Source organism: Dendrobates tinctorius, unplaced genomic scaffold, assembly GCF_039654945.1.
Source record: "Dendrobates tinctorius isolate UK_male_01 unplaced genomic scaffold, ASM3965494v1 ptg000001l, whole genome shotgun sequence".
NCBI lineage: Eukaryota > Metazoa > Chordata > Amphibia > Anura > Dendrobatidae > Dendrobates > Dendrobates tinctorius.
The window spans coordinates 9095786-9121595 of NW_027361669.1; the positions used below are offsets into that span (position 1 = coordinate 9095786).

At 42.4% G+C, this 25810-nt stretch overlaps 1 protein-coding gene across 2 annotated transcripts in view; it reads left to right on the plus strand.

Moving 5' to 3' along the window:
• The first annotated feature begins 773 nt into the window (after positions 1-773).
• Positions 774-25810, plus strand: part of HRH2 (histamine receptor H2) — a 235458-nt gene continuing 210421 nt past the window's right edge. For both annotated transcript variants that reach the window (XR_012228401.1, XM_073565166.1), the window contains exon 1: positions 774-980. The gene's annotated coding sequence lies outside the window, so the exon portion shown is untranslated. The remainder of the gene's footprint in view (positions 981-25810) is intronic.

Sequence of the window (25810 nt, forward strand, 5' to 3'; positions counted from 1 at the left end):
ATGAAACAAAACCATAAAGAACAATATCATATAGACCCCTGGAGCGTGTATAGTGAGGGGTGCTGATGTAATTTAAATAGGAGGTGTGTCACAGTGATTGGCTGTCCCCACAGTGTATAATAGCACATGAGTCCGGGATACCGTCCCTCTGTAGCCAATGGGACTTCCGGAAAGAGCTCCATGGAATGCAGTGGAACGCACTGCAACCACATGATTGAGCACTTCCGGAAGTCATAGGGGAATCCAGACCCGACGCATGCGCAGACCACAGAAGAGCCGGCCAATAGTGGGAATGGATTAGAGGCTGAAAGGGCATAAAAGGTAAATAGATATGTGTGAAAGAAGATGAGAGGTGCATAAACCTGATGGACCCCATAATAATAATAAATAGGGGTCTCTCTGTTTTCTTTTACATCAGTTAGCAAATTGTTCCATTTTGGGTATCAATTCCATTTGTTTGGTCCTAAAACAGAATAGACAAACGGACATGTGAACTAAGCCTTAGCTGTCAATCTCCAATCAGTTCTGTAAATATTTCACTCATAAGAAAGTTTTATTTCGCTTGTTGCCTACGACCCCCAAATCTTAATCTTGTTAATTCACAATTCGATAAATGTTTGGGCAACGGTTGACCAGATATTGAGACCTAATTCTGCAATGCACTTGTGTGGAGTGTTACCATTGCCGAATAATAGAATTTGCCAGTGAGGAAACAGAGCATAAGAATCCCTCCCATCTCTCTCTTCTGCCTGTTTGAGTCACTCTATATTCAGAGCAGGACTTGCATGTCTGTAAGAGCAGGAGCTGCAGCGAGCAGTACAAGAGCTGCGCACTCCTTGTGGGCGAAGCGACAAGTCTTTCGTATGGATGTGCAATTCTTTTCAAGGAGATTCACAGGATATGAATTAGGAATTTCTATAGCTGGAGCATTTCCTAAAGCAATTTACAAGCTGTCTGCCCTCCGTATCCTCACAATGCAGGTAGGAACTTTCCCTTTCTCTGTTCTTCAAGCATCACATACGATTCCAATACGTGATATTTCTATCTACTGTTACAAAAGAATTTGATTAATTCTACAGAAACATTTGTATTGTTGTTTTGAAGAGATACCTTCCGAAAGCTTTTCTGTTACATTCTATTATACTGGAACACTTAAGTTGTGTCATTGTTCCCAGCTGAATATCAACCTGTAGATTTCATTAAAATTATATTTGATAGCTTACTAATAGTTTTCTCATAATTTCTTAGATTTGCAATTAAAAAAAGTGTTAATAATAACAAAAAATATTTCTTTACAGTTCATAAGCTCCTTAATATGGATCGCTCTAGTTGACTTTTATATAAATGACCAGTTTTGTGTCTTTAAGGAGAGTTTTTTGTGTTAAATTACTTTGTGACCTGTTTTTCTTTTTCAAGGACTGAATGATATCAGTCATACTATGAGCCAACACAAAAAGCACCTACCTTCCCACTAATGGCGCATTCTGTATCCTATCTATTTCATTCCATTAAACAGAAATGTAAAAGTGACTGTAATGTTTGTACAATTGTGTTTAATGGATTGTGACACTGACAACAGTTTAGGAGAGCAAACAGGCTAATCATTATGGTACAGTGCCGTTTTCAAACTTCCAACACCTTAATGTGATTTTATTATTGGATGTCATTCAGATGTTACATTGTACCAGCTATGCCACCTGTGGGGCGATCAGGAGTATTTTTCCATATAGATTTCTCACACCAAGAACATCTAATATGCTAGGTACATAACAGGATTCGTGACAGCCTCAAGTATGTTTTTTTCTGGCTTTCCAATAAGGCAAGGGGGATTCTACACTTGAGATATAATTTCCCATATCAGTACCAGACATGTCGGCTAAAAGAATTTCCATCTGTCATAAAAATAGAAAACGCTCATTAAATAAACTAGATTAAATAGAAATTACATAAAAGTTCCATAGAAATTAATCTCCATATAGAGAAAAATGCAGAGAAAAGAGCTCTACATGTTTCCAGATATGAATAGGGTGAAGGGGGATACATCTCCCTTTCTTCTTAAATTGGCCCACTGGTCTTAGGAGGATACAGTTGGGCTCAAAGGTTTACATACTCTGACAGAATTTTTGCTTTCTTGGCCTTTTTTCAGAGAATACGAATGATAACACCAAAACTTTTTCTCCACTCACGGTTAGTGGTTGGGTGAAGCCATTTATTGTCAAACTATTGTGTTTCCTCTTTTTAAATCATAATGACAAGCAAAAACATCCAAATGACCCTGATCAAAAGTTTACATAACCCTTTTCTTAATACAGTGTATTGCCCCCTCTAACATCAATGACACCTTGAAGTCTTGTGTGGTAGTTGTGGATGAGGTTCTTTATTTTCTCAGATGGTAACGCTGCCTACTCTTCTTGGCAAAAAGTCTCCAGTTCCTGTAAATTCCTAGGCAATCTATCATGAACTGCATGCTTGAGATCTCCTCAGATTGTCTCAATGATATTGAGGACAGGAGACTGAGATGGCCACTCCAGAACCTTCACTTTGTTTTGCTGCAGCCAATGATAGGTCAAATTGGCCTTGTATTTTGGATCGTTGTTATGTTGGAATATCCAAATATGTCCCATGCACAGCAGTATTTCTTGATAAAGAGGTGCTGCATTCATCTTTCCTTCAACTTTGACCAAGTTTTCTGTGCCCTTGTAGCTCACACATCCCAAAAACATCAGCAATCCACCTCCGAGCTTTACAGTAGGAATGGTGTCCCTTTCATCATAGGCCTTTTGACCTCTCTCCAAATGTAACATTTATGGTTGTGGCCAAAAAGTTCAATTTTGGTCTCATCACTCCAAATTACCTTGTTCCAGAAGTGTGAGGCTTCTCTCTGTGCTGTTTTGCGTATTGAAGGCAATATACTTTGTGGCTTTTGCGCAGTAATGGCTTTCTTCTGGTGACTCGACCATGCAGCCCATTTGTCTTCAAGTGCCTACTTATTGTGCATATTATAACAGCAACAACGCTAATTTCCAGAGAGTCCAGTATTTCAGCTAATGTTATTTGTGGATTTTTCTTTGCATCCCAAACAATTTTCCTGGCAGTTGTGGACGACGTTTTTGTTGTTCTACCTGACCGTGGTTTTGTTTTTACAGAGCCCTGAGTTTTCCATTTGTTAATCACAGCTTGAGCGCTGCTAACTGGCATTATCAATTCCTTGGATATCTTTTTGTATCCCTTTCCTGTTTTATACAGTTCAAACTACCTTTTCCCGTAGGTCCATTATTATTATTAATTATTATTTATTGTTATAGCGCCATTTATTCCATGGCGCTTTACATGTAAGGAGGGGTATACATAAAAGCAAGTACAATAATGTTAAACAATACAAGTCATAACTGGTACAGGAGGAGAGAGGACCCTGCCCACGAAGGCTCACAATCGACAAGGGATGGGTGAAAATACAGTAGGCGAGGGTAGAGCTGGTCATGGAGCAGTTTGGTCGATCGGTGGTTACTGCAAGTTATAGGCTTGTCGGAAGAGGTGGCTCTTTTTGAAGGTTTCGATGGTAGGTGAGAGTCTGATATGTTGTGGGAGAGAGTTCCAGAGTAGGGGTGATGCGCGAGAGAAATCTTGTATGCGATTGTGGGAAGAGGAGATAAGAGGGGAGTAGAGAAGGAGATCTTGTGAGGATCGGAGGCTGCGTGCAGGAAAGTATTGGGAGACGAGGTCACAGATGTATGGAGGAGACAGGTTGTGGATGGCTTTGTATGTCATGGTTAGGGTTTTGTACTGGAGTCTCTGGGCAATGGGGAGCCAGTGAAGGGATTGACAGAGGGGAGAAGCTGGGGAATAGCGGGGGGACAGGTGGATTAGTCGGGCAGCAGAGTTTAGAATAGATTGGAGGGGTACGAGAGTGTTCGAGGGGAGGCCACAGAGCAGGAGGTTGCAGTAGTCAAGGCGAGAGATTATGAGGGCATGGACTAGGGTTTTTGCAGATTTTTGGTTGAGGAATGAACGGATTCGTGAAATATTTTTGAGTTGAAGTCGGCAGGAAGTGGAAAGGGCTTGGATATGTGGTTTGAAGGAGAGATCAGCGTGAAGGATTACCCCGAGGCAGCGAGCTTGTGGGACTGGGGAGAGTGGGCAGCCATTTACTGTAATGGATAGGTTTGTTGGGGGGGGTCACGTGAGATGGGGAAAGATGATGAATTCTGTTTTGTCCATGTTAAGTTTCAGAAATCTAGCAGAGAAGGATGAAATAGTGGACAGACATTGAGGGATTCTGGTTAGTAGGGAGATGATATCTGGTCCAGAGATGTAGATCTGTGTGTCATCAGCATAGAGATGATACTGAAATCCATGAGATTCTATGAGCTGTCCCAGGCCAAAGGTGTAAATGGAGAAGAGCAGGGGTCCTAGGACTGAACCTTGTGGGACTCCGACAGATAGGGGGCGAGGTGAGGAGGTGGTGTGTGAGTGGGAGACGCTGAATGTCCGTTCTGCTAGGTATGATGAGATCCAGGATAGGGCCAAGTCTGTGATGCCAAGGAAAGAGAGGGTTTGTAATAATAGGGAATGGTCCACTGTGTCAAAGGCAGCCGACAGGTCCAGGAGGAGGAGGACAGAGTAGTGTCGCTTGCTCTTGGTGGTTAAGAGGTCATTGGTGACCTTAGTAAGGGCAGTTTCAGCGGAGTGGTGTGACCGGAAGCCAGATTGTAAGCGGTCGAAGAGGGAGCAAGAAGAGAGATGGGAGGACAGTTCAAGGTAGACGTGTTGCTCCAGTAGCTTGGAGGCATAGGGGAGAAGTGATATAGGGCGATAGCTAGATGCAGAGGATGTGTCAAGAGAGGGCTTTTTGAGGATAGGTGTGATAGAGGCATGTTTAAAGCTTGAAGGGAAAACACCAGTTGTTAGTGATAGGTGGAAGAGATGGGTTAGGGTTGGGATGAAGACTGTGGTGAGGTTTGGGATGAAGTGGGAAGGGATCGGGTCAAGTGCACAAGTGGTGAGATGTGATCTTGAGAGTAGAGTGGAGAGTCGATCTATAATGGTGGAGAAGTTGGTTTTGGAGGTGGAGGACTGGGAAGTCGGGAGGAGGGGCTCTGGGGGTTGTTGACCAAAACTGTCTCTGATGTTATCATTGACATTGTTACCATTGACAATTCTTTTGCTTTCCCCATGATTCACAATCCAGAAACGTCAGTGGCTGGATGAAAGATGCAAGAGTCTGTCTGGATCCCAGAAACTCACTCAGCTTTTATGCACACACACTGATTACAAGCAAACAGGTCACACGTGATGATGTTATACCGTTAGTAGCAATTCAAACCCATTTGAGTCAACATCTGTGCATGTTATCAGGCCAAAATCACCAGGGTATGTAAACTTTTGATCAGGGTCATTTGGATGTTTTCAGTTGTCATTATGAGTTGAAAAGAGAAAACACAGTAGTTTGACAATATATGGCTTCACCCAACCACTAACCATGAGTGGAGAAAAAGGTTTGGTGTTATCATTCATATTCTCTGAAAAAATGCCAAGAAAGCAAAAATTCTGCCTTGATATGTAAACTTTTGAGCACAATTGTATGTTCGGAACATAACCCTATTACAGCTTATAGTGAAGTTGCTGGTGCCCATGACCTTTTGGTGATAATGCTGTTCTTGTCAGTGAGTATGAGTCCATCTCTAATACTAGAACTACCGCATGTTTCATAATACCTATAACTACCATTAGGGGTCATTTTGACCCCCATTCAAAAGTACTGACTCTGGAGTAAAAATACCTTTTTTTTGCCAACAAATTAAAGAACATTTATTTTAACTTAGTAGTAACAGTGTTAAGATCAAGTACAGCACGCATTTTTCTTTTACATGGTCATAGCATGCGGTGTCCAACAGTTAACACAAACAGTACTTTCTTCCACTTTCCCAGTGCATTTTCCACAAACTGGTTTGTTACAGCTTGCGCAAGTTTTAGTTGTTTTGTTTTCTTTGCATCTTCCAACTCCACATTTTCGACGCTTGCGGATTTCTTGTCCTTTTGTTTGTGGTTCAGACATTGCGGATGATGGGCCACTTCTTCTGACTCATTTTCAGATAAATTCTAAAGACATTTCAAAATTTCATCACTTGTCAGACCCCTCTGCTTACTCATGCTTCAAATATACGTCACAAAAAGGGACTTGTAAGATCACAGAAGTAATGAAACGACACTGCACAAACATGCAGAGTTGTAGCTTCAACTGTACTGTTTGCTACTGAAATGCAGACAGAAATCGCTACAAGAGACATGGATCAAACATGTTCAGACAAGTTTAGACAAAACAAAATGCTGAATCATCCGTGATATGCAAAGATACATTTACACTCTACAACTAGGGAGAAGCACTGTGATTTTCTGTACTCTGCAATATTAGGTGACTTGCCTACTACTACTTTTATGTATGGGGTCAAATTGACCCCTTCAGTACTTATAAGTATGAATTGTAAAATCCAGTCCCCTGAAAAAGTTACAATTCATTTTTGTGTCCTAAAATATACACTGCCATGAATAAATAAAAGTCACAAAAAGTCAGAACTCATTTGTTAAAATTTTAGAAATTATAGGAAAAAGAAATAGCAAAAGGGTCAAAATGACCCCTCTAGTAGTTCTAGTGTTTTAAGGGTACGCTCACACTGGTGCACTTTCTCTCTCGTGAGAGAATCGGGCCAATTAAGCTAATTACACTTGGTTCAAACTCAGCCACAGTATGATCTGTGTATGATCCCATTCTCACATATAAGAGAATCGCAGCACAAGTGCGAAGAAGACAGAGAACTTAATTTCTCCATCTTATCCATTGACTGCTGTATCAATGCCTTAGTTGATAGCATGCTGCAATTATTTTCTCATGCCGAATCCGCATAACAAAATAATGGGAGCGATGCATGGACCCATAGCATAACATTGGGCCAAATGCTATCTGATAAAGCCGTTTAAACATATCCTTTTTTACAAATAAGTCCGGGGTCACACTGGCGAGGAATACGGCCGAGTGAGAGGCGTTAAAAGCACGCATTAGACACGGACCAATGATTCTCTATGGGGTCCCTCGCACCAGCCGTATATTTCTCATCCGTATTCTACGGTCCGTGCCAATCGCAGCATGCTGCGATTGTCAGCGTACTACGACCGTAGTACGCCAATGCAAGTCTATGGGTGCGCAAAAAATATGGATTACACACGGACCACACATGTGACTTGCGAGAAATATGCACCCGGTGTCTTTTAGCAAAGGCGGCAATTCAGTGCGCTATACAGTAAACTCACACTGACAGTTTTAATAAAGAAACGAAAGAATAGATATAGACACATAGAATACACACACATATATATATATATATGCATTCTATGTGTCTATATCTATTCTTTGGTTTCTCTTTAGAAACCCTGTCATAGGGCTCCATTATATGTCCATTTTGCAAGCCTGCGAGAAAATCTTGCCATATGGATTACATACGGATGCTTACATGCACAAAATACGCGACCACACCTTGATTACGGATGACATACGGATCACTGTTTAGGGGTCATTCATCCGTATTACGCATGTAAAATACTGACCGTATTTTGCGTCGGTTAGTGTGACCCCGGCCTAAGGGCCTTGATTCTTCAAAGTAACTTCAATAGGATTTTGGCATAAATTGCTTTAAACCCATCACCACCTTGGGATTTTCTGTTTTTGCGTTTTCATTATTTGCTCCCGTTCTTCCCAGAGTCATAATTTTTTTATTTCCATCATTTTGGCCATGTGAGGGCTTGTGTTTTGCGGGAGGAGTTGTACTTTTGAACAGCATCATTTATCTTACCATATTGTGTACTGGAAAACAGAAGAAAAATTCCAAGTTCAGTAAAATTGCAAAAAAGTGCAATTATACAAATGTTTTTTAATTTTTTTCTTTACCATCATCATCAAATGCTAAGAATTACCAGCAATTATGATTCTCCAAGACATTACAAGTTCATAGATGCCAAATATGTATAGGTTCTTTTTATTTAAGTGGTGAAAAAAATCCAAAGTTTCGGAAAAAAGACGCCATTTTCTGATACCTGTAGTGTCTCTTTTTTGGGGATCTAGGGTTGGGTGAGGGCTTATTTTTTGCATGCTGAGCTGATGTTTTTATAGATAATATTTTGGGGCTAGATACTGTACAATGTTTTGATTGGCTATTATTGCAGTTTATTTCAATGTTGCGGCGACCAACAAAAAAAATTGAATTTTTATATTTTTTCTGGCTATGACTTTTAGCGATCTGACTAATTCTTGTTATATTTTGATAGATCTGTCATTTCTGTAAGCAGTGATATCAAATATGTGTATTTTTTATTTTTTTGGGTATTGTCTTATTTTGAATGGGGCAAAAGGGGGGCGATTTGAATTTTTCTCCTTTTTTATATATATTTTAAAGTTTTTATTTGCTTTAATAGTCTTTTTATGAGACTTGGAGCTGCAGGAGGGAGGCGACGTACGTTGTAGGTCGTAAAGGGGTTAAGAAGTCACTAAATTTTGACGCAACTGCAAGTTCCTTATAAATTTTGTGATTTTTGGCCTTTTCAAGCCAATTTCTCCCAGCTCAGGCAAAATAGGCAGAGCTGGGTTGGGATGGGGGCAACTAACTCATGATGAGCTGTGGCATTCCCTATACCAGAAATCTTACATCAGTGTGGAAATGGAATAAGATTTTTGGTGTAGCACATGTGTCACACCCATGTCTGAACATACTGCTCTAATCCCTGCCTTGGTCCCTAGGCGGCTCTGCAGTAACATTACAGTTACTACTGGATGCCAAAAGATTGTGGGTGTTTAGGTTTCCGATCGCTGGAAATAGTTTACTGTTTGATGTTAATTTGTGCTTTGCTGTAGTGAGCTGGTAGGTAATTGGCTCTATGATGAGAGCAATAGGTGGGGCTGTCTTTTACATAACCCCCAGCAGTCTGACTCTAGATGCCAGTTATTAATACAAGACTGACTTGGATCTCTTGTATCTTGTGATCTGTTTTGTTTTCCCATGCCTCATGAATTTTTCCTTGACGCAACTTTTAATCTTTGACTCTGCTTGGCAACTATTCCTGCCTCTGGTTTGCACTTCCTTTGTGGCAATCCACTGAGCCCTGTTGTAAGACCAGATCCCTATATAGGGGTTAAACGGTGTCAGGATTTCTCTGAAAGCTCCAAGATGGAGTGACTTGTGTTAAGTCTGTGACTCTTTTAGAGCCTGTGGCCTCAGACAGGCGTAAAAGCATGGAGGTACATGCCACCTATCAGACACCCCTGACTCCTGAAGAGGCACACAACTCTTCGTGAATACAGAGTGGCTGACTCCACCACACCACCTTCATGAAGACCAGTGGGAAAAATACTGGTCTTGATGAATCAGGGTCACTGTCTTTATATTAGATGTGAAAATTGACACAGATTCAAACCAACTCACTCTTTGAGATATTAAATCATGGGCACAAAAAGACAGAACATAAAAGAGCATCAACCCAATGAAGTCATCCAGTTGGCATGCATTACTTACATTAAATATACACCACAAATATTACACATAAAAAACACATTTCTTCTGGTCTTTGAGTGTGTGTTGTATGTCTTTAACCGTATTTTATAAATTTAGTTTCAGGTAAAATTGGTCTTCATTCTCTACACAATAAAGGTACATTTGACTGAGCATCTTCTGATATAACCAATAGGAGATTTTTCAGCTCCAGCTGAAAATGCTTGTGGGCAAGGTCAGGTAGGGCCCATTAGACACTATTCAACTCACTAATTTCAATTAATAAATGTGTAGAATTAAGATTTAGGTCTGAATTCTCACATCTTTGGCAAAAATATGACTTTCCTTGGGAAATTGCTTTCAACTGTACATTTCTCTACATCAATCAAGAGGGTTCAAGGCTGAAAGAGTGAGAGTAGCTGTATGTTAGCTTTTCTTCTCTGTAATTCTTAGAGATGGTCTTGAGCAGGCACTTCATATTTGATGTCCATATCCTATTGAAGGACTGTTTCAACAAGGAGACTATAAAATGGGACCTGAAAGTGACAATTGGAATCACTAAATCTTACACTAAAGTAAGGAGTAATTTGATTGTAAGCTTTTACTGGCAGAGAGATAAAAAAAATGGGGGCAATCATTCTCTTATATTGACAGTTGTTAAAACATTAATTAGAGAAGAACAGATCAGATAAAATTCAAATTTGTGAATTTGAGCAGATTTTCTTGGGAAATTTGATTCACAGGAAAATTACTCAACCTGAATTGAATGATCCCTATAATGTTCTGGGGTCTCTCCAAACCCTAAAGCATAATGAACATATGATGTAAAATACAAAAAATCCCAAAAAGAAAACCTCACACCTCGCCTGTCTTGCCATCCCAGTATTTTTAAGTCATAACCAAGAGTAGGTAGAAAATTCAGAAGTGGTGCACTCTTGATGGTTCCACTCCTGATCTTGGCTGGCAAATACTGAGGTAAAATACTAACCTAATAATGATTTGTGAATGTGGCCTTACAATGCGCAATAACCTCTGAAGCCTTTAAATTTTTTTGATTGAAGCCAGCCTATTTTACTAAAAAATAAACTTGTTAGCAATAAGCTGAGTTCACAAGAGCGTGTGAAGAATCATCTGATTTTCATGCAAAAAATGCAGATTGTCATCTGTATGATGGTCAGTATACAATCTGTATACATTCCATTTGGCATCATTTATTTTATATCACCAGTTACTCAAATTTGAAAAACCAAATACAGTTTCCTATGTTAAGAACAGCAATGTGTCTGCAAAAAAAGCTTATGTTACATGGATGGTCTGTATGGGATTAGGTTTTTTTTTCTGTGCACCCAGAGATAAAATAAGCCTGTCTCACCAATCATATGGAAGAAACTAGTGAATATTGGTCCTATTGCTGTTCATGTGATGTCAATTCTTTTCATGGACAGCAATGAGACAAAAAAAAATGATTGCTTGAATGTACCCATTGGAATACATTATGCAGCATGCTTAATTAATGAAGTACTCCCTTGTGAGGAGCCTGAGCAAGGTAGTCGTGGGCTTCTGATCGCTCTGGCATACTATAGACAAGACATGTCCCAGTCCCAGAGTGTGGCTGTGTGTGGGATGCATCACACTTACTTGTGGCCCATAAGCCTATATTGGCTCCAGGATTTCATCTTCTAGAACCTTTGCAGCAAACAATCCAGGGGACGCTGAATTCATTAAAACATTTAAGCTTTTACTTGGAAGCTTTCCCATTTCTCGGTATGGGTAGAGCATCCCTCTTGCTAACTCCTCTAGTACTTGACATTCTTCTCCACCACCACATGCAGTGCACCTGGACTCCATCACCTCTCACCTCTGAGAGTTTGAGTCCATCTTTTTCCAGGCTTAGAGCATCCATAGGCCCCGATACCCATCTCGAGGTTTCCAGGCCGATAGACAGACTCACATGCAAAGTAACAGGCTGTCCCTAGCAGCCTATTACCTGTGATCGCTGCTGTCACTTCACCACCCTTTTTCTAACTGAACTTGACACTTCCTCAACTTGGCACTAACTCTCAGCTCTCTCCCTAAACTGGGCTGGCTGTTACAGATTACCCTGTCTAGACTAAACTGTAGCCCCAGAGGGTTTTACTTTGAGATAACGTACATCAATACAAAATACATTTAGTCACATTTAACAAATTGAGGTGTCCAGGAGTAGAACATCACCCCCACCACTCCTCACCCTATTAACATTTGTATGGCTTTCTGAGAATAGCTGCTTCCAGTCAATATCCTGACCTGCAGCCATTATCATTGGGAAAGAAGCATTTTGAAAATTGTAGTGTCTTTTCCCTCCATACCTTAAATGCTAATGTACACTTTTGGAGGCTTTCTACTGTTTAGGCACAGCAGGGACTCTGCAAATGCGACATGGTGTCCGTTAATAATTCCAGACAATTTTGCATTCAAAAAGTCAAACAGTGCTCCTTCTCTTCTGAGCCCTACTGTGCGCCCAAACAGAAGTTTTCTACAACATTTGGGGTATCTACATACTCAGGAGAACAAATGTTGCTGTCCATTTTCTCCTTTAACAATTGTGAAAATAAAAATTTGGGGTTAAAGTAACATTTTTGTTACTTAACTTTTTTTGCTACTTTACTTTTTTCATTTTTTGTGAAAAAAAGTAAAATGGAAATTTTTTCCTTCCACATTGCAAATTCCTGTGAAGCACCTGAAGGGTAAATAAAAAGGATGGGCAGACCCTAACAGTAAAATGCAGAATCCATACCGAACACCTACTGTTCGGGCACAGACATCGAAAATGGACTTCACCAGGAATTGTGCTACTGTTTGGGTTAGACAGCCTGAACACTGAGTGTTTTTCACGCTGTCATGTGCATGACAGTGAGACAAACACCGGTTCTGATCTGCAGTGAAATCATCCTCACCGATCAGACAGCCACAGTTCCCACGCTGTCAAAAGACAGCGTGAATGTGCAGCTGTGATCGGAGGTATAAAGCTCACCTCCAGTCAATGGTGTCAGCTGATAGGACTACTGCTCTCATCAGCTGACACCTCCTGCCGCTAATAACTGTGAGAGCAGGAGCAGCTGATGGGAGTATTCATCAGCTGGCTCCTGTGTTGTAAATAAATAATTTTAAAAAAAAATGGCGTGGGTCCCCCCCGTATTTTTGATAACCAGCCAGGCAAAACTCACAGTTGGGGGCTGCAAACCTCAGCTGTGAGCTTCAGCAAGGCTGGTTTTCAAGAATAGAAGGGTCCCCAAGCTGTATTTTTTCTTTATTTAAATAAATAAATTTAGAAAAGTTGTGAGTCCCCCCATTTTTGACAACCAGCCTTGCTAGACAGCTGGGGACTGGTATTCTCAGGCTGGTAAGGGCCCATAGATATTGCCCCCCAGCCTAAAAATAGTAGACCACAGATGCCCATAAAAGACGCATCTATTTGATGCGCCAATTCTGGCACTTTGCCCCGCTTTTCCCACTTGCCCTGTAGCGGTGACAAATGGGGTTCATATTTGTGGAGTTGTATTGCCTGGTGACATCAAGCCCATTGATTACAAATGGAGAGGCATTTCTAAGATGCCTTTCCATTTATAATCCTGTAGTTGTATTGTAAATAAAGACACAGCCAGAATAAAGTCTTTTTATTTGAAATAAAACAAAACTTTAACTTTTTTTATTTAAAAATAACAAGAACAGCTATACTTACCTAACACCTAATTCTACTGAATCCCTCATCTCCTGTAAGAAAACAAAAATAAAAAACAACAATATCCCTCACCCCTTCATCGTTCTTTTCCAAGCCGTAATCCATGTCTGGGGATAAACAGTTTTCAACCTGGATGGTGCCATGATGCAACCGTCCAGGTTGAGAACCACCAGTGAATGAGTTGCTGCAAGCACAGCCTCAGTGACTAGCGGTGACATTATCGAGGGTACCTCTGGTCACTGAGGCTTCGCTCCCAGCCAGGCTGAACTGCAGTGACCTCAGTGAGATCTCTGCTAGCACCATGAGAAAAAAAGAGCCTTGCTGAAAGCTGAGGGTTGCAGCATCCAGCTGTGAGTTTTGCCAGGCTGATTATCAAAAATACTGCTGTTTTCTTTTAAATTATTTATTTACAGCGCAGCAGCTGGCTGATAATAACTCCCATCAGCCGCTGCTGCTCTCACTTTTATTAGCAGCAGCAGGTGTCAGCTGGTGGGAGCAGTAGTCCCATCAGATTTTTCCAATGACCGGAGGAGAACTTTATATGTCCTACCATATTTTAAAATTTGACACTACAAGTTTATATACAAGTATATATACTGTATATCAAAACTTACTGAACACAATTCCAAAAAGCAATCCTAAGGCTTTGTATTCTGTGATTACTATCTTCAAGCATTTTGATGTCATAACAACATCTGATGTTGATATAAGAAGAGTGAAGATATATTGCTGGAGTTGAATTCTACTGAAATAGTGGAGTTAAATTCAATTTGAATATTAAAAAAAATAACTTTTGCCATCATGCGGAATTTTTTTAATTCAATTCAGAGTAATTTCAGCAAAATGGCAGCTGCTTGCTTTAATAGGTCATCAAAAGGTTAAGGTCATCTTACTACTCTCCAGTCTGCTCCCTATGCTCCTCGCTGTCACCTTTTCGGTCCTTGTCACCTGCGATTCTGTGCATGCATATACAAGGTCACGGTGCACTTTGTGACCTTTCATGAATTTGTGCAGAATATCAGCACTTGTGACAGTAATAAGATGATGTGACAAGGGCTGGACAGGTTTTTTATTTTACTTTTACATCTTGCGTTTATTCTGCTCTGAGGTCTGGAGAGACCATAATAAATTTGCGCAGAAAAGCTTCTTTAGGCTGTGTGCCCTCGAAGCGATTTTTAAGCGTTTTTGCCACGATTTTCGGTGTGAAAACGTTTAAAAATCGTGTAGAGAACGCCCCCCCATGCATTCCTATGGCATTCCGCACATGCTGTGCTAATTCTGCACTTTTTTCCATGGCAGAAACGCATCGCAGAAAAAATCGCAGCATGATCATTCTTTTGTGCGGAATCGCAAAGAATTGCCACGATTCCGCACCCATAGGAATGCATGAGAATCGCTTACTTCCCGCATGTGGCTATGCCCACCATGTGGGAAGTTAAGCGTCTCATGTGCGGTTGGTACACACGGTGTGGAGGAGAGGAGACTGTCCTCCAGGCCCTGGGTACCATACCCCTGTAAAAAAAAGAATAAAAAAATAAAAAATCGGGGTATATTTACCTTCCGACGTCCCGCGCTGCATTCCCGGCCTAAGCGTTCCCAGTAATGACTTGCGGCAAGGTTCTGTGATGACATAGTCTTGCGAGACCGCTATAGTAACGCGGGACCAATGTCATCACAGGTCTCGCAAGGCATTACTGGGAACACTGATGCCCGGGATGGCAGCGCGGGACGTCGGAAGGTAAATATACCCCGATTTTTTATTTTTTTATCATTTTTAACATTTTATCTATTACTATTGATGCTGCATAGGCGGCCTCAATTGTAAAAAGCTGCTCACACTTGTCAAACACTATGTTTGATGAGTGTGACCAACCTGTCCATCACTTAGCAAGCGATGCTTCAAATCGCTTGGAAAGTGCTTGAGAAAATCGCGGCAAAATCGCGAACAGAATCGCGGTGAAATCGCGCAGAAAGAACCGCGCGGTTTCTGGGAAGGAGTCCGGTTTTCAGTGTGCGTTTTAATACGCAACGTGGGCACATAGCCTTACTAATCAAATTTCCCAGGAAAATCCATGCCAACAGCCGAATTGGAATATTACCTGTTGCCCTCATCTCCAATGTTGATGCATATACAATAAACTTTTCTTAAGTTAGTTTACTTATTTCACTACCATGGTATCATGCAAGGATTCCAAAATTGGAAGTCTCAGTCTCAGTCCCAATGGGACTAACAATCAAATTTCCTATGGCAGACACACGAGTGCTATGAGCGCTATTATGTCACTTAATGTATCAGCAGGTTTTTGGAGTATGGGAGAACATGGAGATTTCAAATCCATGCAAACAAGTCTGAAACATTCAAACTATTTTTTTTTTTATAAAGTTGTCCTTTGTCATATATGTAGTATTGTATCATTTGTATGTCCCCCACCAAATACATATATATATATATATATATATATATATATATATTTATATATATCTGTATGTTCTGCATTGAAAGTATTCTTGTGCAATATTCACACATGTGAAATCTGTGTGTGCTGCCCCATTTTTTTCAAGCAAAGCACACACTCATAGAGTTTCATGTATCTCTCTGAAGAGGCAATTTGCATGTATCTAGTGACACATCTGTAAAAATAATGGATCCGAGAATGAGATCCGTGAGATTCAGAGCATGTCCTCTTCTGATCCAATTTTGAGAATCGGAATAGGATATTCTCAATGGGTCTGTGTTCCGTCAAATAAAATATTAGACAGCACAACAACACTTCACACGGATTTGTAAATGTAGCATTAGTCTATTTTACGTCTGACTCAAAATATACACGGAAATCACTATACTAATTAGCATGGCCTTCTTTATTGTGTGCTAGACAGTGATTTATGTGCTCTCATTACTATTTGAGTAAACTTATTTTGTAGAGTGAAACAGTTCTGCTTCATTTTTCCATGGATGTTTATCTTGAATATCAACATAAAGTTTAATTTTGGTTTAAAACATTGGCATCCCCTTATTAATCATTCAAACATAGCTGGAAGCACTCGGTACATGGCTCTTTAACCAGCTTCTTCGTAAAAACCACAAAGTGAATTATTCAGTCTATTATTTGTAATATGAAGGTGAACATTGAAAAAAAGTAGAAATCTGTAAAAACAAAAACCACTTACTTTAAAAGACAAAAGAACACTAAATATACCATGACATAATGAAACTATGGTAACTTCAGTTCGGACATTTTGCACTGTTATAAGGAACATTCCCTTTGCAGTAGACTTCCTTATCAATATAATAAATTGATGCATCAATGACACTGACAAAGGTAATAGGAATGACTGGCAACTGTCTCAAAGAGTCTTATTCTTCAATGAGATTGAAACCTATTAGTTAAAGCCTTGATGGCCTATTTTCCAAAATGCAAGGTGGACCACCAAAAAGGCAGAACTCACTTTCTTGCTTTATAACTATACTTACTCTAATTATCATTTAGCTGTGCAAAGAATTGTTGGAAGATCTTCATGTCCAGAGATATGTTGAAACTGTCATTTGGATCCGTAATGTAATTTTTGAACTACCATCCATCTGTTCTGCGAATTTCTTTAGATGGATCCATGAATCACAGAGAATTATGTGTTGGAAGGAGTCTTCTATGATCACATCAAGTAGCCAATAGCTACACATCATGCCCTTCTGTTTAGCCCCCTCTTTTTACTTTTGAAAAGCCAACCCTAGATATTTATATCTTTTGAGGCCTACCTTGCATTTCACAGCAGGTATAGAAATTTTATGCATATCAGTCCTTGTCAATTAAGGAGCTCGCTATTAAATTTCCCTATCTGAGATACACACTGAGTCCCATTACATAGGGAATAAAATAACATATGAGTATGTGTGGGAGGACTCCAGCAAAACATAAGAAGATTCCCCAAACTTAATGCACACTATGTAACTTTTGGTTGGATTCCAACTGCAAACCCCTACGAGGCAACGCTGTTTTAGAAGCACTCTCAAGAAAATGCTTATTCCCTTAACCTGTCTACATATGTGTATTAAACACTAAGAAACAAATATTTCTTTAGAACGGCTAAAAATCTTTTTTGCTATACATTAAAAGTTATTAAATAACTTCAAATGGATATTTTGGGGCAAAAAGGACATTTGAGCTCCTGGCGAGGACGTACTGGTGGCCGCATATGGCCCATGATGTTGGAGACTATATTCGGCCCTGTGTATCCTGCACCAAGAATCCCCTGCTGGTGGCAGATAGGCCCTGGGAAATGGTCGGGATGGATTTTGTTGAGATTTTTCCCCAATCCCGGAATTGTTCCATTATTTGGGTGGTCACTGACCATTTCTCTAAAATGGTGCACTTTGTGCCTCTTCCACACATACCTTCTACACGTGCTTTGGTGGCGCTGTTTATAAAACATATATATAGTCTTCACGGTATGCCTGACAAGATTGTCAGTGATCGAGGTCCTCAGATCGCGTCACGGTTCTTTGTAGTCTGCTCAGCATTGAGCTAAATCTCTCTTCAGTTTACTATCCTGAGATGAACGGGTTGGTAGAGAGGGCCAACCAGACCCTGGTCACATATCTGCAACATTTTGTTTTGGCCAGGCAGGATGACTGGGCATTCTTGCTACCATGGGCAGAGTTTGCCTTTAACAACGCTGTCGCAATTCCACTGGGCAGACCCCTTTCCTTCTTAATTACGGCCAGCATCCGCATGTCCCTGTGCCCATGCACATGTCATCCACTGACTCTAGGGTGGCAGACTGGGCGGTGGAAGCCTGTGACGTTTCGGACCACACACAGGATGCCATTCAGGCCTTTAAAGAGCAAATGAGGGCCTTCGCCAATACTCACCGGCGCCCTGCTCCGACTTTTGCCCCTGGTAACTTAGTCTGGCTCTCTGCCCGTAACATCAGGATGCGAGTTGAGTCTACTTAGCTTGCTCCTCACTACATATGTCCCTTCAAGGTCCTGGAACAGGTTAATCCTGTCATCTACCGTTTGGCCCTTCCTCCACGCTTGGGTATCACCGACACCTTCCATGTGTTCTTCCTAACACCAATTAATATGTTAAAGTTTTCTGAGTCATCTGCCGGGACATCGGGTTCGTCCACGGACAATTATAAGGTGAACACCATTGTCAGTTGCAAGGTGGTACGCGGTTAAAAAATTCTATCTTGTGGACTGGAAGGGTCATGGACCTGACAGCCTACTGAGCACATTCGGTCTCCTAAGCTCATTGCAGCATTTGAGTGTGGCGAGGCCCTGGGGGGGTAATGTTAGGCATCAAGGTCTCGCCGCTGCAAAGGGGGAATCTCGAGCCATGTCCTCTGCGGTCTCCCAATCTTCTTCAGCCGCAGAGGATCCTACTCAGCAGAGATGTCAGTCCCAGCGTCTTGCTCAGGCTAATGCTATGCGTTTGATTGCTGCTTCTGCCCCAGGATCAGCTACAGCAACCAGCATTCGTCAGTGGCGAGCAGACGCTCCTGGGACCAAGTCCTGCCTTTCTTCATTTGAGCATGCACATGAGACAACTGCTCATTGGTGGTCGAAGGTCACATGCTCAGGTCCTCAAGCAGCTCGAACTGGGCCATCAGCAAGGTCCCTGAAGGCTGCGGTTATAAAAGGATCGCATTGCCGCACCACCGTGCGCTAGTATAGACCATGTGGAGTGAGTGCAGTATGCATGTATGATTGTCTCTGGTGAGTGACTCACTATGAAATCCCTACCCTTGGTATGCATGTGTTGTTCAGCCCTGCCAGCTAGTGCCTAGGTGCAGGTAGGTGACAGAGTCATCACCTAGTGTCAGCTCCAAGTAGTGACGTTCGTCAGCGCGACGCAGTGCGCTAGAATAACCTAGTCAGGGTGGTTAGTGGCGTTCGCCAGTGCAATGCTGCATGCACTCAGTGCGCTACATTTATTAGATAGCATTCATCCAGGCATCGCAGGTGTGAAGCCGTGTGATAAATTAGTCTAGAGAGGCTCTCACCCCGCGTCCTTGAGGCTGAGTCTTGAGACCGAACACTAGCGCTGGTTCAGCTGTGCCCTGTGACAGTTAACAGGGTACGGTATCTGAGTATCTGTGGTTCTGAGACTCTGTGAAGTAACAGAGTTTGCTGCAACTACACACTGGGTGGCGTTTAACCCACGTGTGTCCACTGCGATACCACCATTTTGTGTCCACCATTACCAAGCAGCAGTTAACATCTCTGCAAGGTGGACCCCGGGTGGCAAACGCACCTTATTACTATGTTTACATTATCTGGTGCGTTACCTCAGCCCTAACAGTGGGTAATCCTGGATGGTAGGTATGCCCACCGAATAATAACAGTAGTGTATGCTGTTACAAGCAAGTGAAATAATAAAAGGTAGAATATAGCAATGAATAGTAGACAAGTAATGAAGCAGCCTGTAAATTAATAAAATAACAGTATGATAAACTGTATGTGAAATTAAATATCCTAATAGCAGGCAGTATTATGCAAATGTGTTATATATTCCAAACCTGAATGGTATACTACGTCATACAAAGATGTTCAAAATAGAATAAGCAAACCATGCAGTACATGGAAAGTAATAATGAACCTTCTAAGAAAGTATGAGAACCACAAACATATTAATTTAGACAAAATTATCAAGGCATCATTATCAAGGCATGACTTCCTCTGTCGAAGCCGTCCATGTAATGTCGACACACGTTGGGTTCCCGCCTCTGTATCCTGTTCGCACTCCTTGATCTCCCATGGTTCCACCTTTGGTATGCATGTGAGCAGATCCTCTTTGACTCTCTGGAGACCATTATCTCTATGCAGGCCTTTTTTCTGTGGCTGCCTCTTACAATATCCTTGATTGACCATCTTTTTATCACCCTCCAATAGGTGCTTGTTCACACTAATGGATTGATACATTCGGCTGTCCTAATGGCAGTATGGGCATACTCATTCCTAGAGGTCATGGTGCATATTTATATTTTTGGGTCTATTGACGTCTGCAGTCATTTTATATGGCATGGTGGGTTATTTTTCCGTGGGGGATTGATTATATAGCTCTATATTTGGTGACCATTATTTTCTATGGTGATTTTTTATATGGAAATGGATTGCTATATATCATGGTACTGTATTATCACGTAATAATATTTTTGTATACAGAGCTATTGCTATCATTTTGATGTTTATTGTGCATACAGGACTCATGCGGTTTGCACTGTGTGTTTTTACAATGTTTTTAATAGGATGTTATCAATAAAAGTCATTTTTTTATACAGTATATTGGTAGTATACATTCCTATTAGTAGTCTTGCTTTTCTCCCTTTCTTTTGCTCTTCATTTTTTGACCACTGGGCTGCTCCTCCATATTTCATTCCACTGAGGTATTAGCAGTGCACTAACATACACATTTTCTTCCTGGCATCATTTCCTATGGTGCAAAGATCCAGGAACCCACCACACCCGACTCGCGTTTTGGTATAATACTGTCAGGAACACCGCACTGCACTTGCTCACTGAGCCAGTGCGCATGTCCTGAGCACAAAGACTGTGCACAAAGATACCTGTGGAGCGGGGTCTCAGTAGTGACAATGCATGCTCCAAGCTCACAGGATCTGAAGCATGTGACTGCTGGGGGCGTGGCCTCAGCACCACAGAGTCAGGATCTGCAGGGAAACTCCTAGAAAGGTAACAACTGGACAATGTAACCAAGCGGCATAGACAGAGACAGAAACCAGATCAAGCCGAGGTCAAAGCACGAGATAGCAATACAGTACCAAAGGGTTAGACACAATGAATAGTCAGGACGTAGCAATAGATCAGAAAACCAGAACGGGCAATAGACGGTACAATAGGGACAAACTGTAACAGAGTAACGATAACCAAGCCAGGAGGTCAGAACCGGAAAAGACAATAGTGCCAAAACAAGAAACAGAGTACAGAGTGAGGGAACGGACCGGGTCATACACGGGAAGCAAACAAGCAACGCAGAATACACACACACCAGGGGTCAGACACACCAGAACAACAGTATAGCTGACAGAGAACCCTGGTAAAGAGTGAGTATAAATACCACTCCCAGATCCAGAAAGAGGCCACAAACACTTAACTCTGTGAGTGCAGGGCAAGAACCCTGTTCAAACCATGACAGTACCCCCCTCTTAACGGGGGGCCACTGGACCCCCAGGCTTGTCTGGGTATCTGGCGTGGAAAGCCCGCACCAGATGATCGGCATGCACCGAACTGGCCGGAACCCATGACCGATCCTCCAGAGAGTACCCCTTCCAGTGTATCAGATACTGGAGTCTTTGGCGCACCAACCAGGAGTCGACAATGCGCCCTTCTTCATACTCCAGCTGCCTCTCTACCAGCACTGGCGGAGCATTTGATGAGGGATCCTCTCTCACCATTCCCACAGGCTTTAACAGGGACCTGTGGAAGACATCAGAAATTTTAAAGGAGGTGGGCAGCTGCAGTCGGTAGGCTACTGGGTTAACAACCTCCACAACTTTGTATGGGCCAATAAACTTGGGGCCCAGCTTTATAGATGGTATTTTAATCTTGATATTGTGGGTGGATAGCCACACTGTCATGGGTAGGACATGGCTAATGTCCTGTTCTCACAGGGTTAACTTTTGCCGGCCTCTCTTTGGATCTGGGAGGGGTATTTATACTCACTACAAACTAGCATTCTCTGTCAGTTATACTGCTGTTCTGGTGTGTCTGACCCCTGGTGTGTGTGTACTCTGCGTTGTTTGTTTTCTTCCCATGTATGACCCGGCTTGTTCCTTCACTCTGCACTCCATCTCTCGTTTTGGTACCATTGTCTTTTCTGGTTCTGACCTCCTGGCTTGGCTATCGTTACTCCATTACAGTTTACCCCTATTGTACAGTCTATTGCCAGTTCTGGTTTTCTGATCTATTGCTACATCCTGACTATCCATTCTGTCTAATCCTTTGGTACTGTATTGCTATCTCGTGCTTTGACCTCTGCTTGATCTGGTTTCTGTCTCTGTCTATGCCCCTTGGTAACATTGTCCTGTAGTTACCTTTCTAGGAGTTTCCCTGCAGCTCCTAGCTCCGTGGAGCTTAGGCGACGCCCCCAGCACTCACGTGATTCAGGTCCTGGAGCATGTATTGTCACCACTGCTGCCCGCTCTGCAGGTATCTTTGTGCACAGTCTTTGTACTCAGGACACGTGCTCTGGCTCAGTGAGCAAGTGCAGTGTTCCTGACATTATAACTGACCGTTTCAGTTTTTCTTTCCTCTGAAGAGAAAAAAAAAAGTGTGTGTTTTCCTCATGGATCCCATACAAGCCTTGGCTGATCAGGTCAAGCTCCTGACCCAAATGTTCCATAAACTCAATGTGGAACAGCGCACGATGGCTCATACCCAGCAACAGTTGGTGGTTACTGTGTAGGGGGCTGTCGATGCAGGGGCTTCTAGTTCTGGGGGTGGGGATGTGTCATTAGCATCCCCCAAATCTCGGGTCAAATTGCCCGACCCTTTCTCAGGGGATAAAAAAAGAGTTCAGGTATTTCAGAGAAGGATGCAAGCTTTTTTTTTCTCTAAGGTCCCGCTCCTCCGGGGATGAGTTCCATAGGGTGGAGGTCATTATTTCCCTACTTCGTGGGGCTCCGCAAGCATGGGCTTTCTCTCTGTCTTCCTCTGCTCCTGAACATATGTCAGTGAACTTGTTCTTTGAGGCTCTGGGGCACATCTATGACGAGCCTGATAGAGTGCATCTGGCTGAGGTTATGTTGATGTGTGTGACACAGGGGAGGCACTCTGTGAATGATTCTGCTCAGAGTTTAGACGTTGAACCGCCGAAGTATCCTGGAACGACGCCGCCCTGAGGGGGTTGTTTCGCATGGGGCCTTTCTGACCATCTGCAGGACGCTCTGGCATTACATCCGCCTCCTGATACCCTGGAGGACGCCATGATGCAGGCGGTCCATGTGGATCGGAGACTCCGTGCTAGAGGAATGATGCAACAAGAGTTTCCCTTGTACCCCAAATTGTGTGACACTGCACCTGTATCTGAGCCCATGAAGGTTGGGTCAGTCTCGGTTAAGGAGAAAGAGAGAAGGCACCGTAGAGACAACCTACTATGCTTTTACTGTGGAGCCTCTGGACATTGGAAAAGAAATTGCCCCTCCTGCCCTTCTTCAGAGAAAACATCAGAGAAACGACTGAGTCTGGGCAACAATAGAGGAAGTTGTCCAGACTCCCAGGTACATTTTTTCTCACGTACAAAAATGGTGCTCCAGGTTGAATTGGAAATTGCTGGTGGTCCTGTTATGACCACCGCTTTTGTTGACTGTGGTTCCTCCATTAATCTGATTGATGCCCAAGTTATAACTCTTAATAAGATATGGACAGTCAGGTTAAAAGACCCTGTTAAAATTGTGGCTGTGGATTCATCCCCTCTTACCCGGGATGGAATTTGTTTTATGTCTGAAGTTTTTTCTATGAAAGTGGGTTCCACTCATGTGGAAAATTTAAGTTGTTTCATTATGAATAATCTGCCTGAAAGACTAGTATTAGGGAATGCCCTGGTTGCAAAGCCACAATCCTCTTATTGATTGGGTGAAGGGGGAGATCACCCGATGGGGATGTAATGATAATGGTCTGTGTTGTAACCTGGTTCCTTTTGTCAATCCGATAAATTCTGTATCTGTGTCATCTGTTCGTCTGGAGGGTATTCCGGAGTACCTGAGAGACTTTAAAGATGTGTTTTCCGAAAGCGAGGCTGAGGCACTCCCACCACTTAGACCATACGATTGTGCTATCGATTTAGTACCTGGAGCCAAATTACCTAAGGCTCGTTTGTTTAATTTGTCCGGGCCTGAGCGCCAAGCTATGAAAGAGTACATTATAGAAATCCTTCACAAGGGGCATATTCGTTCCTCGGTCGCACCCGTGGCAGCGGGGTTTTTCTTTGTAAAGAAAAAAGATGGTGGGTTGCGACCGTGCCTCGACTTTCGAGAACTGAACAAAATTACTGTTAAGAACACGTATCCTCTCCCGTTGATTCCTGATCTATGCAATCAACTCACGGGGGCCAAATGGTTTTCTAAGCTCGATCTACGAGGGGCTTATAACCTTATAAGGATCCGGCAGAGGGACGAATGGAAAACAGCGTTCCTGACAACTGAGGGGCTGTTTGAAAACCTGGTTATGCCCTTTGGCCTCACTAACGCTCCTGCGGTTTTTCAGAACTTTATTAATGTTGTTTTTTCTGACTTGATTGGACGTTACGTAGTCATTTACCTGGATGACATCTTGATTTACTCTGAGGACAGTCAGTCACACTTGCATCATCTGCACACGGTGCTTATGAGACTCCGGGAGAACCATTTGTATGCTAAGCTGGAGAAGTGCTCATTTTTTATGCAAGAACTGTCTTTTCTGGGTGTAATTGTATCCGGGGAGGGATTCCGTATGGATCCAGGGAAGGTTCAGGCCTTTACAGATTGGGTGCAGCCTCATGACCTGAAGGGGTTGCAGCGATTTCTGGGCTTCGCTAATTATTATAGGAAGTTCATTAAAGGGTTCTCGCAGGTGGTAAAACCCTTGATTGACCTCACTCATAAAGGGGCAGATGTAAAAAATTGGTCTGTGGCCGCAAAAAATTCCTTCCTGGCATTAAAGAAGTGTTTTACTACAGCCCCTGTGTTGGTACAACCCGATTCGTCAAGACCTTTTATCGTCGAGGTCGACGCTTCGGAGGTGGGGGTGGGGGAAGTATTGTCACAGGGCCCCTCTACCCTGACTAACCTGAAACCCTGTGCCTTTTTCTTTAAAAAGTTCTCTTCGGCCGAGAAAAACTATGATGTCAGTAACAGGGAATTGTTAGCAGTTAAATTGGCCTTTGAAGAATGGAGGCATTTTTTGGAGGGGGCTGCTCATCCTATTACGGTCATCACTGATCATAAAAACCTGGCCTATATCGAGTCTGCTAAGAGATTGACCCCCAGACAGGCTCGGTGGGCACTTTTTTTTTCTCGATTTCATTTTACCATCACGTTCCGACCAGGGTCTAATAATGTAAAGGCAGATGCCTTATCCCGAAGTTTTGATTCTGTGTCCCCTCCAGAACCTCCTTCCTCCATTCTTCGACCGGGAGTGGTTGTAGCCAAAATCTCCTCTGAGTTACAGAGAGAGATTCTGGAAGCACAAGCTCCCAGGAATAAACCCCCAGGTAAATTGTTTGTACCCGAACAATTCTGTCCTACACTCCTTCAAGAATTTCATGACTCTGTGTTAAGTGCACACCCTGGTATTTCAGCTACCCAGGGGGCAGAAGCTAGGGGTTTTTGGTGGCCCTCTATGGGTACTGATATAAAAAGGTTTGTGAATACTTGTGAGGTGCGCGCACGCTCTAAAAGCTCTCAGGTCCGGCCGGCCGGGGAATTGGTGCCTTTGCCAATTCCGGATAAACCATGGACACACCTGTCCATGGACTTTATCACTAACCTTCCACCTTCCAAGGGCAACTCAGTGGTATGGGTAGTGGTTGATAGATTTTCTAAGCAAGCCCACTTTGTG